This window comes from Castor canadensis, chromosome 13 (assembly GCF_047511655.1).
Source record: "Castor canadensis chromosome 13, mCasCan1.hap1v2, whole genome shotgun sequence".
Taxonomy (NCBI): domain Eukaryota; kingdom Metazoa; phylum Chordata; class Mammalia; order Rodentia; family Castoridae; genus Castor; species Castor canadensis.
The window spans coordinates 118505980-118517691 of NC_133398.1; the positions used below are offsets into that span (position 1 = coordinate 118505980).

An 11712-nucleotide genomic window follows, 5' to 3' on the forward strand; every position below is an offset into this window, starting at 1 on the left:
AAATTAAAAAGCTTCTTCACAACAAAAGAAATGGTCTCTAAACTGAAGAGACTACCCACAAACTGGCAGAAAATATTTGCCAGCTATACATCAGAGAAGGGACTGATAACCAGAAACTAAGCTGTCTTAAAATCAATGAACCAATTAAGAAACGGGCCACTGAACTAGACAGAACTTTCTCAAAAGAAGAAATTCAAATGTCTAAAAAGCACATGAAAAAATGCTCACCATCTCTAGACATGAAGGAAATGCAAATCAATACCACACTAAGATTCCACCTTATCCCTGCTAGAATAGCCATCATCAAAAACACCACCAATAACATGTGTTGGTGATGATGTGGGAAAAAAGGAACCCTGGTACACTGATGGTGGGAATGCAACTGGTGCAAGCACTCTGGAAAAAATACTGGAGGCTTGTTTAAAATCTAAATATAGATCTGCTGTAGGAGCCAGCAATCCCACTCCTGGGGATATACTCAAAGGTACTCCAGAGGCACCTCCACACCCATGTTTGTTGCAGCACTATTAACAATAGCCATATTATGGAAATAGCCAAGATGCCCCACTGCTGATGACTGGATTAAGAAAATATGATTTTTATACACAATGGCATTTTACTCAGCCATTAAGAAGAATGATATCTTATCATTTGCAGGTAAATGAATGGAACTGGATTACATCATTCTGAGCGAGGTCAGCCTGGCTCAGAAGACCAAAAATCATATATTCTCCTTCATATGCGGACTTTAGATCTAGGGCAATTACAGCAATGTAGTTACACTTTGGTCAAATGACAAGGGAAGGCACATAGGAGAGATACAGGAATAAGTTGAAAACCCAAAACATGAAAGCATTTGGTGTCCCCACTCCAGAGAAGATAATTCAGAAACCTTGAAGTGACAGAGGTTCTTATGAGAAGGGGATCAGTAACCAATGTAAAGATCACTTAGAGATGAATTAGCATGGGTCATAACACATGTGCACATGCAAGCAATGCTAGGAATATTTTTGTATAACTATCCTTAACTAGCAAAAATGCTTTGCCTTCCTTGTTAGGCTTGTGTCGTTTCTTCAACAAAATTAGTGATAAACACAGAATAGGACCTCCCTGAAGCTGAGGACTGGAAGGGCGAAGAGGGTGGGGGAGGGGGGCAGAGGGGAGAAATGACCCAAAAATGTATGAACATGTGAATAAATCAATAATTTTTTAAAAACTACAAAGGGCAGGAGAGAAAAATAAATCTTTTCTGGATTTGGGTACCAGTGAGAGGGGTTGACACAAGAAGAAGATATTTACTATGTATATGTTAGATGTATTTTACATCCATATATGAAAATAGAAAAATGAACCTTGTTGAAATTGTCCTGAAAATGGAGGGAGGGCTTAACAATATGCACAACAATATGTAAATGGATGATAAAATTATGGTGCACTTACACAATGAATTATTATTCATCTATAGGAAGGCTGAAATTATGTCATTTGCAGAAAAATGAAAGGAACTGCAATCATTACATTAAGTAAAATAAGCTAGACTCAGAAAGACAAATATATATTTTTTCTCATATGTCAAAAACATATAAGAGTGTACAAAGTGTACTATTTCCTATTTCTAGAGTCAGAAAGATGGAAGAGGGGAACATAGACCTTATGTATTCTAAGTTTGATTGAAGTGCATTGTATGTAATCATGAAAATACTGTAGTGAAATTCATTATTTTATAAAGTAAGTGAATCTGGTTAATACAAAAATGAAAAGCTGAAGTTTCACATGTTGAATAATTCAAAATTATTTATTGATCTTTTTATGAATCAAAATTATTGTGCTAAACTTGGAAATCTTCACCTAATATATGATCACCAAAATATTCTCCCTTGTTTTCTATAATATTTCTACTTTTTGGGTTTGTCTATTTAATAATTACACTTAAATGCATTTGAGTTTACTTTTATTTTTAGGTTATTTAGTGGAGGGGAAATAAGTTGGAAAACGTGAGTAACAGCTATACCTTTCCAAGCCCCTGGAGAGTTGATGGTCCAATTGAACCCATTCTTTCCTCACCCAAGTAGCATCTCTTGTACCATGGGGGATGACTTCATTTTTGTTTATGGCAAGAAGTATAGAAAAAACTTTTTGCCTGTGGATATTCAGTGTTTCTAATATAATTTGCTGAATAAACCTACCCTTTTTATCCTCAAGTATGATTGAACCTCTTCTAAAAATCAATAATGTGTGATATCATTGGTTTATTTATGTATATTGGTATCAATACCACACTTCATTGGTTATTGTAGCTTTGTCATAATTGTTGAAGTTAGGTACCAAGCATTATCTCTCACATTGCTCTTCCTTTTAAAAATCATTTTGCCTCTTCTTTATCTATTGAATTTCCTTTTATATTATACCTTCTTATGATTCCTTTTGGAATTTCTTGTGATTCCATTGAACCTATTTATCAGTTTTGAGATGGTTGATATTTTTGACCATTCAAACTGTTCAAATAATGCCCATTTATATATGTGCAAATTTTCTGACCTTTTGAAAATTTCCCCAACACTGTTTTTAATCTGCTAGTGCCTAATCTTCATGTCTTTTTTCAAAACTATTCATTTTTGCAATGATTGAAAAATTTTAATCCTACATCCACTCCTGAGCTAAAATAAAGAAAAAATCACAACAAAAGAAACTCATGAGTAAAATAAAGAAGTTTAAAACCATTTATGAAAATCTTTCAACTACAGGGAAGAAATGATGAAGCTCCAGGCTAAGGCTCAAGGTTTGGAAAGTCCCTGAACAGTTGCTGGTGTTCATCCACAATGGAAGGCGGAAGAATGTGTAGTCTGATTTTTATGAGTTATGAGAGCCTTAATAGACACTTTTTTCAAGAAGAATAGAGCTTACACTTACAGACTGACTTCATTCTACCTGTTCAAAGTATAAAGAAGCATCTTTACTATTCTTTCATTTTCATATTTCAGGCCATAAGATTAAAGATTAAAATTATTATACTTAATTATAAATACTTTTTGAAATGTAACAGAATCATACACACGCACACACACACACACACAATCCTCTGGACAGATTATAATTTATGCATTCATTGTACCCTGACTCATCGGAGTCATCCCACATGTACCCATGCCAATTTATAGGACCTAATTCCCTTCAAAAGAGTGACCTCAACTTAGTTTCAGACACCATCTGAGGCAAAGAGCTAATCTGCATAATTATTCACTCAATAACTATATTTGGTTTGGGGCAGCTTCAGTCCTATTACCAAAGGAGATTCTTTTTCAGGCCACACTTTCAAGACTTTAGGTTATTTATACACCCCTGACACTGTGTAATTGAATTTATTAGTTCATTCATATATGTAATTACTTTTTCCAGAGATGTAAGAAGCAATCATCTGATATTGGTTATGTTCATTATATTCCTTGGCTTTCCAGAAATGTTCAAAGGGTCTATGTAGATTCTATATATCCCTTCTTTCTCACATGTGGTGAACTAGGATCTTCAAAGGCATTCATTTTGTTCATATCACAGATTATCAGTGTTCAGTATACCATAATAAGGATATTCTTTAGGAAAGATAATTCTAATCAAATTGGACAGCCAACTCCAGAAACCCCTAAAGGCAATTGAGTTAATTTATGCTTAAAATTAAATTTCACTAGAATCAATTTCAGTACCTAAATGTGTCTTAGCTGTAGGTTCTATAGAGGAACAGAAAAATTAGGATTTATTAGATTCCCTTACAGGAATTGAAGCCACATATCCAAAGGACTGTTGTATGTATCCTAAAGAGACACAAAACCCTATAATTCCTTAGACAATAAGGCTGGATTCCTGAGAAGAGATACCAACGTTGCAGCTCCAGTCTGAGGATGAAGGCCTGGAATCTCTCTACAAAATCACTTATGTAAGGCCACATTAAAAGGCTGAATAGCTTGGAGTCTGAAGTATATAGTTTATGATACCCACAATAGACACACCTGTTCAGGAAGAATGGTGTTTTCTTGAGATGGATGGTTTTCCTCATTTCACATGGAAATCTACAACTTTGGAAGTTGTAAACCACATGCAGGATGGGTGTTACCTCATTTTCTGACCCATATGTCCATCATTCCTGGAAACACATTTACAAATACAACCAGAAATACACTTTAATAATCTTCTAAGATTCTACAAATCAACTAAGATGAAGGGCTTACACATGTAGAAAATATGATGAAATTTGCAAAATCATTTTTATAATTCATGAGTTTTTTAAAGGCTTCTGTGTAAATGGTCAATATACAAATACCAATTACACTTTTATAATAATATACAAAGACATGTTATTAAGTAAAATTGCAGTACCAACCATTTCCAACTTTAGAAGGAAATTTGTAGACCATGAGATTAATATTTTGCATTTAATGAGAAGTGTTTTTGCTAATTTTGAAAGAAGCTATTAATCTGGGACACAATGTAATTTTGATGATACAATAAAAATTTAGAGCTTGTTTATTTATGACATTTATTTTAGCTTAATCATAATACAATCATTGGATAGTATTCAATGGTATATGGAGAAGCACATTAGGTCTCTTTGTCATAACCTTGAAATCACAGGCAAACAAATGGATCAATGAACTATTTGCTTCCTGTAAAACTGCAATTACAGTGAATAAATGCATTAATTCCTTCACTGGTAATTAAAATGTATTGACTTATTATCATACAAAAAACCAAAAAAAAAAGTCCAGGTGATTTTAAGAGTCAAATAAACAAGGAACAACTGTACAGTCTTCTGTATAGTCTATATAGTCTATAAACTATAAGGGAAGTTTAGATTGCTTCAGAAAGACCTTTTGAGTGGCCGGGCTGCCAGTCAGAGGTGCCACCGTAACAGTGGCATCTGGGGATCTGGACCTGTTGGTGGGCATGGAGGCTTCAGACTATGGCCTCAAATCCCACAGAGACAGTACCTTTGAAGATGTGACCATGAAGCTTTGAGCTTAAACTGGACAATCAGAGGGTACTCCTGGAGAAGAAGCAGAGAAGAAGTGCCTGGAGTCCCTCATACTCCAGCCAAACAACTTCAGGCTCTGGTGCCTGAAGTGAAGAGGTAGTTAGGAGCACAGGCTTCTGGTGGATCCTCAGACCCCATACACCAACATCATCCTCCATACTGTGCATTTAGGAATCTCAGTTCTGTGGTGGTAACCTTTTCACAGACCTAAGAGATGGCAGGAGGAGTCTGAGATGGAGAATAAGGACCAAGTTAGCATCCCTTCCAGGCATTGATGGTACAGCTGCCTTCCTGAAGCCAGATACTCACTATTTGGAAACCAAACTGCATGTTCTCTCAGTGGGCTCCTCTGCTGTGGAAGAGCACACTGAAGGAAGTGTGATGGAGAAAGTGCTCTGGACACTGCTTTCGAGCTGGACCTTCAAGAACTTCTCCAAAACATGGTATCTCTAGTAGCTTGATCTTTGATGAGAAGACCAATGGTGAGGAAGACAAAGAAAAATAATTTTGCAATCACTGTATTGAGAAACAGAGAGACCCCATTCTGTGTCCATCTAGAAATTAACCACAGATACAGGAGATTTTAGTACAATAGCCCAACAGGTGAACAACCAGCTGAGAGAAGTGGAAAATTTAGAGGACTTTGCATATAATACCCCCCAAGTGATCACCTTAAAGTTTTGAGTAAACAGGGACAAGAAAGGAATGGATTGTGGTCTCTTCCCCACCTACTATATGCACTTGGAAAAAGACAAGAACAAGAAGATCATTCTTCTTTCAGGTAGAAAGTGGAAAAAAGAGCAAAACATCAAAATACCTTATCTCCACTGACCCAACAGATTTATCTCAAAAAGGGGACTGCTACATTGGCAAACTTAGATCAAACCTCATGGGGACCAAGTTCACAGTGTATGACCATGGTTTCAGCTCAGTCACAGCCCAGGGCCTGGTAGAAAAGGCCCACATCCAGTAGGAGCTGTCAGCTATTTGTTATGAAAGAAATGGGTTTTGATTTAAAGGGCCTAGGAAGCCATGATTATTTCATGGATGATCTGAATGATGAATGGATCCCATTCCAGCCAAGGAATGACCACAGACTTTGCTTTCACAATAGTAAAACAAAACCTTGGAGAACTTGATTTAACTGCTCAAGACCCCCATGTGGAACTGCAACATTCAATCCTAACACAACTTCCATGGTTGGGCCACTCAGGTATCTGTGAAGAACTTTCTGATAGTCCACGGGATTGACCCTGATTACATAGTGATGGAATTTGGATGTGTGGCAGAGGACATCTTCACACTGGACTAAAAAAACAACATGCTGTGTGCACTTCAGGCCTTTGCCATCAGGCTTTCAAGTTTCAACAGTAAGTTTGGTATGTGAACTATGAACAGCCAGCAGATCTAGGACTTTTCACTGCCATTCTCACCCTGCCCCAGAATGTGGAGAACAACAGTCTGCCCCCTTTGTAATGACCAAACACCAAGTGGGTGTTCCATGTGCATGTGTGTCTGTGTTTGCATCACACACATATGCATACACACACATCTTCTCTGGGCTTCAGAAACCTGGTCAGTGATCATGGCTCAGCATGGATAAGAGACTGTTGAAAGCACAGGTTGGCTATCATCCAGGGCACATCTGGGACTTGTGAGGTCACTGCCCAACAGACACTGCCTCAGGAGTGGGGTGATGCTCCATGGAGAGAATGCTGGCCTAGCATGCGTTAAGTCCTGAATGCAATCTCAGCAATGCAGAGGATGTGTGTGTGTGTGTGTGCATGTGTGTGTGTGTGTGTGTGTGTGTGATTTCCTCTGCTAGGAAATGTGTAGCAGAATCAGGTTCTATGATTAAATACTTGGGTCACTTTCTTTGAAGACATTTTCAGAGAGGTCATAGAGGGACTGTGTCAAAAATTGCTCTAGTATTCAGGAAAGGAGCCTGCAAGCATTTTCCACAAATGGCTTCATAGTCTCTCTCACTCTATTCACATCTGCCTTGATAGCACAAAAGCAGCCATAACAAATTCATACAGGAATGCGGCTGAGGTCCATAAACTTTGTTGACAAAAAAGCAGCAGGCTAGACCTGTCCTGTGAGCTCTGGTCTGATATCCCTGCTTCAAGTATGTCCATGTAATCTGTGGGCTTGAGCTTCTTCCAGAATGGACCTGAGCTTGTAAAGTCATGAGTGAGGATGGGTACAGAAGTCCTATGGATTAAGAGGTACTCAACTGTAGCACTGTGGCATAGCCTTACCTCCCTGTAGTGATGATGTTTCTGGAGTGTCATCTACCATTAGGGCAGAGAAAAAAAGTCTATTCACCTGGAATCCCCACAGGCGACATCATTCCAGGAGAGGGCAGTGCCTGCACTTGACCTACACACTAGGAAAAAACCTGCACTTGGGCTTCCTCATCTGAGGGAGTGTGGCATTTGCTTTTACAAGCTGGCTGGCTAGTGTGGGCTGAGAAGTCTCAAATACCAGAGTCTCCCTTCCCTGTCTTCCCACAGAGCAGGCCAGGGGCACCAATCTCAGTTGAAGTGGCTGTGGCCAAATCTGACAACAGTATTGGAATTTTCTCTAATTGTCTTCATTTAAATTTTTGGCTCAAAGCATTCACTCTTCAGAGGACTGAGAGGCATTTAATAGCTGATTTCACAGCTGAGGGAAGCCAACTATACTGTCATTGTGGAGTCACGAGCATGGAGGTCTCACACACTTGCTGCAGGGTAGGCAGGGAACTTAATGCACAGAAAGTGCCTATGTCACGGCAGGAAAGGCGCAAGAGGGCTTGGTGAGAAGCAGCTCACAGACCTCATTCTGAAGAACTTCTTGGGCCAGCTGGGGCCATTTATCCAGCATCCACAGGCCCATGGGTGCTGAGATTCCTGCTGAGGACTTCTGCATCCCAGACTTCCCAGCAGTTGACAACTCTTCATTGGTTCCCTTCTCATCCCATCTTGAGAATACCTCCACAGTCTAGGTCCCAAGCTGCTGTTCCAAGGTACTTGCCATTCCTCCTCACTTCCTGTTTCTCCTCATGCCATATCAAAGCCACGTGACTCACAGAAGGACAATCCACACACTTAGTAAAGAAATTTTCACTCTATAGTTTACTAATATACTACAATTAAGTAGAACAAAGGGCAGATCATTATGAAAACTGTAAAAAAATTCACAAAAGAAGACTTCTGTTAGAAGTCACTAAAACTCATAATAAAGGAAATGAACATTTAATTAAATAAGATTATAAACACAGTAGATTGCAAGAGTAAATGAAAATGTGCTGGTAACTATTTGTATCACTAGAATATTTTAACTGCAGGGCAAATTGTTTCAACTATTGTTTCTTTGGAACAACCCAAAGAAAAATAGGTGCTACTATATACCAGTAACTCTACTTCATTTACCTGCATTTCCCAAAGATGGAAGTTACAATAATCTCTTTGACATCAAGCACTTGATCAAAGGACATTTTCCTTCATTACCTGGAGAAAGAGATTTCCTTATAAACATGAATCTATTGAAATCCAGAATTTTATTACAATGTGAATAAGAATGGCACTATAACTCTTCCAAAAGCTTATAACCAATCCATAATGGCACTATAACTCTTCCAAAAGCTTATAACCAATCCATAAGCAAATTCAAAAGTTGCAGTGTCTGACAGAGCAATGAGAAAGTGTAGCTTTAAAAATTATTAAGTACCTTAAAATGATGTAAAAAACAACTGAGTGAAGTACAAAGTCAATTAATGACTTAGATGACAAATACAGAAATTTGAGTGAAAATTCAGTAAGGAAATTGAGAATATGAAAAACCCCAACATGACAGGTAAATGAGATTCAAGCACTAAAATAGAAACACAGTATATAGCATGAACAATACAGAAGATCAAGCAGTAAACAGAATATCAGAATATTAAGATAAGTCAAAGAAAATATTACACTGAGAGAAAATAAATGAAAAATACTAAACAAGCAAAACTACAACTTTCAAGACTTTTGGGATGTAATCAAAGACCAAACCTAAGTGTTTGTAAGACAGAAGTGGATATTTTTTGTATATCTAAAGTAACAGAAAACATAGTCACTGGCATTATAGCAGAAAACTCCAATCTACAGAAATTACATGGACAACCAAATATTTGAGGTTGTTAGTACCCTAATGAACATGGCCAGAAAAGACCTTCATTATGTAACTTTAGAGTCAATGCCAGGACTACAAAGTGAGGAAAAAAGTTGAAAGCTATAAAATAATAAATATCAACTTATTAAAAAAGACATTCACAATAAAATCACAACTGACCTATTAGCAAAAACCCTAAAAATCAAGAAACTGTGGAATGATACACTTCAAATCCTACAAGCAAATAACTGCCAGCCACAATTACTATATCCAATAAAATAATGTTTTAAACCCAGCAAAAAATAAACATCTTGCAAAACCATTACTTTAGTATAAAAAAATTCATGATTACTAAGCCACTATTACATAACATATTTAAAAATAGCTTAAAAACATATGAGAAAGAAACATAGTTATAAAATACATGCTCAGGCAAATATAAATTTCGTGATATGAATTGCTGAATACATAGAAATTAAGAAAGAATCAAACATGTTCCACTCAGTAAACAGTAAACTCTCAAGATAAACAAGGAAGAAAGAAAGGATCAAATAATACTCAAATCAAGCAGTAATAAAAACAAGAACAAACATCACAGGAATTCAAATATTCATCTCCAAATAAAGGGCATGAATCAATTCAAATTGTACTACATATATACATGGTAATGTTACAAGAAAATTCCCTGTAGAACTCCTTTTTTTCTCAACATTTTTTATTATTGTACAGAGTGTGGGTACATTGTGACATTTAGAAAATTTCTTACAATTTATCTGATATATAATTCTTTCTTTCTTTATTATTCATTTAGTCACATGTACATACATTGTTGGGGTCATATTTCCCCCCTGCTCCCTGCCCTCACCTTCCGCCTTGTTTCCAGGCAGAACCTGTTTTGCACTTTTCTCCAGTTCCACTGAAGAGAAGATCTAAACAATAATAAGAAAGACATATCATTTTTGCTAGTTGAGATAAGGACAGCTATACAGAGAGAATCCTAGCATTGTTTCATGTACAAATGTGTTACAACCCAGAGATGTGATTCATCGCTAACTGATCTTTACACTGGTTCCTGATCCCTTTCTCATGTCGACCTCTGTCACTTTAAAGTTTCTGTAGTAGTTCCTCTGGAGTGGAGACACCAAATGTTTCATGTTTTGGGTTTCATTCTTCAATTCACGCCCTCTATCATATTCCATCATCCTTCCCTTACCTCCATTCTTAGAAAAATTTCAAAATGTAATTTTTCCATTTACATACATGTGTACACAGTATCTGTAACATATTCCCCCTCCTTCACCATCTCCACACCTCCTCCCCCTCCCACTGGTACCAGCCCCTCCAGGGAGGACATGTTCTACCCTCCTGCTTTCTTATTTTGTATAATAAAAGAAGAAAAAATGACACAGGGAGTTTTCTTGTGGTGCTTCCATGGTTGTTTGTGTTCTTGTTGGTAGTCATTTTAACAATAGTGAAGTGGAATCTTAATGTGATTTGGATTTGAATTTCCTTTATGGCCAGGGATGGTCAGCATCTTTTCATATGCTTTCTTAGCCATTTAGACTTCTTCCTGTGAAAAAGCCCTGTTCAGTTCATTTCTCCATTTCTTCACTGGATCTTATATTTTGGGGAGCTTAGATTTTTTTAAGCTCCCTGTGCAATCTGGCTACTAAATCTTTGTCAGATTTTTGCTGGCAAAGATTTTCTCCCATACTTTGAACAGCCTGTTTAATTTAGAAAGTACTTTTGCATGTGCTCTGCAGAAGCTTTTTAATTTCATGTATCCCCATTTGTCAATCCTTTTTCTTAGTTGTTGAGACACTTGAATTCTATTGAGGGTGTCAATGTCTATGCCTATTATTTCCAGTATATTTCCTGCTATTTCTGCACTAGCTTCAGTTTCAGATCCTATATTAAGGTCCTGCATAAACTTTGAGTTGATAACTCCACAGGGTGAGAGAAATGGATATAGCTTCAATTTTCTGAAGGCAGATATCTATTTTTCCCAGCACCATTTGTTGAAGATTCTGTCATTTCTCCATCACATGTTCTTGGCACGTATGTCAAAAATCAAGTTGGCTGGGAAAGAAGATGGTGGCTAGAGGAAGGGAGCAGAAAGCTTGCCTCCTATAGTGAAATCTTGGAAAAACACTGGAGACACACCTTGCAAGCAAAATCACCGAGAAGAGGCAAAACTTTGACCCCTCCACACGTTCAGCCAGCACAGAGAATCTCCACTTCATGTTAAATGGAGAAACCAGGAGGGCCCCCATGCCACCAGATGCCCACACCCAGATGGCTTGTGAAGACACAGACAAGGTGAGCTAAGCGGTACATGGTACTCCTACAGACAACCCTGGGCCAGAAGAGTATAGTCCCTGGACAGACAGACCTCCACCCAGGGAAAAAAGAGAAACTGAGTAATAAGCAATAAGAACAATAAAGACACATTGCAAAGAGGGTGGGTTGCCTTGAGCTCTGAAGAGTGGGGGAGGAAAATCCTTCCCAGAACGTAAATAAACAAGCCGGGCCTGGCTGGAGAGGCTCTGGCAGGA

The 11712-nt window shown here is 37.8% G+C and overlaps 1 pseudogene; it reads left to right on the forward strand.

Annotated features, from left to right (window-relative positions):
* The first annotated feature begins 4935 nt into the window (after positions 1 to 4935).
* On the forward strand, positions 4936 to 6410 carry LOC141415511 (tubby-related protein 3-like; annotated as a pseudogene).
* The last annotated feature ends 5302 nt before the right edge of the window (positions 6411 to 11712 follow it).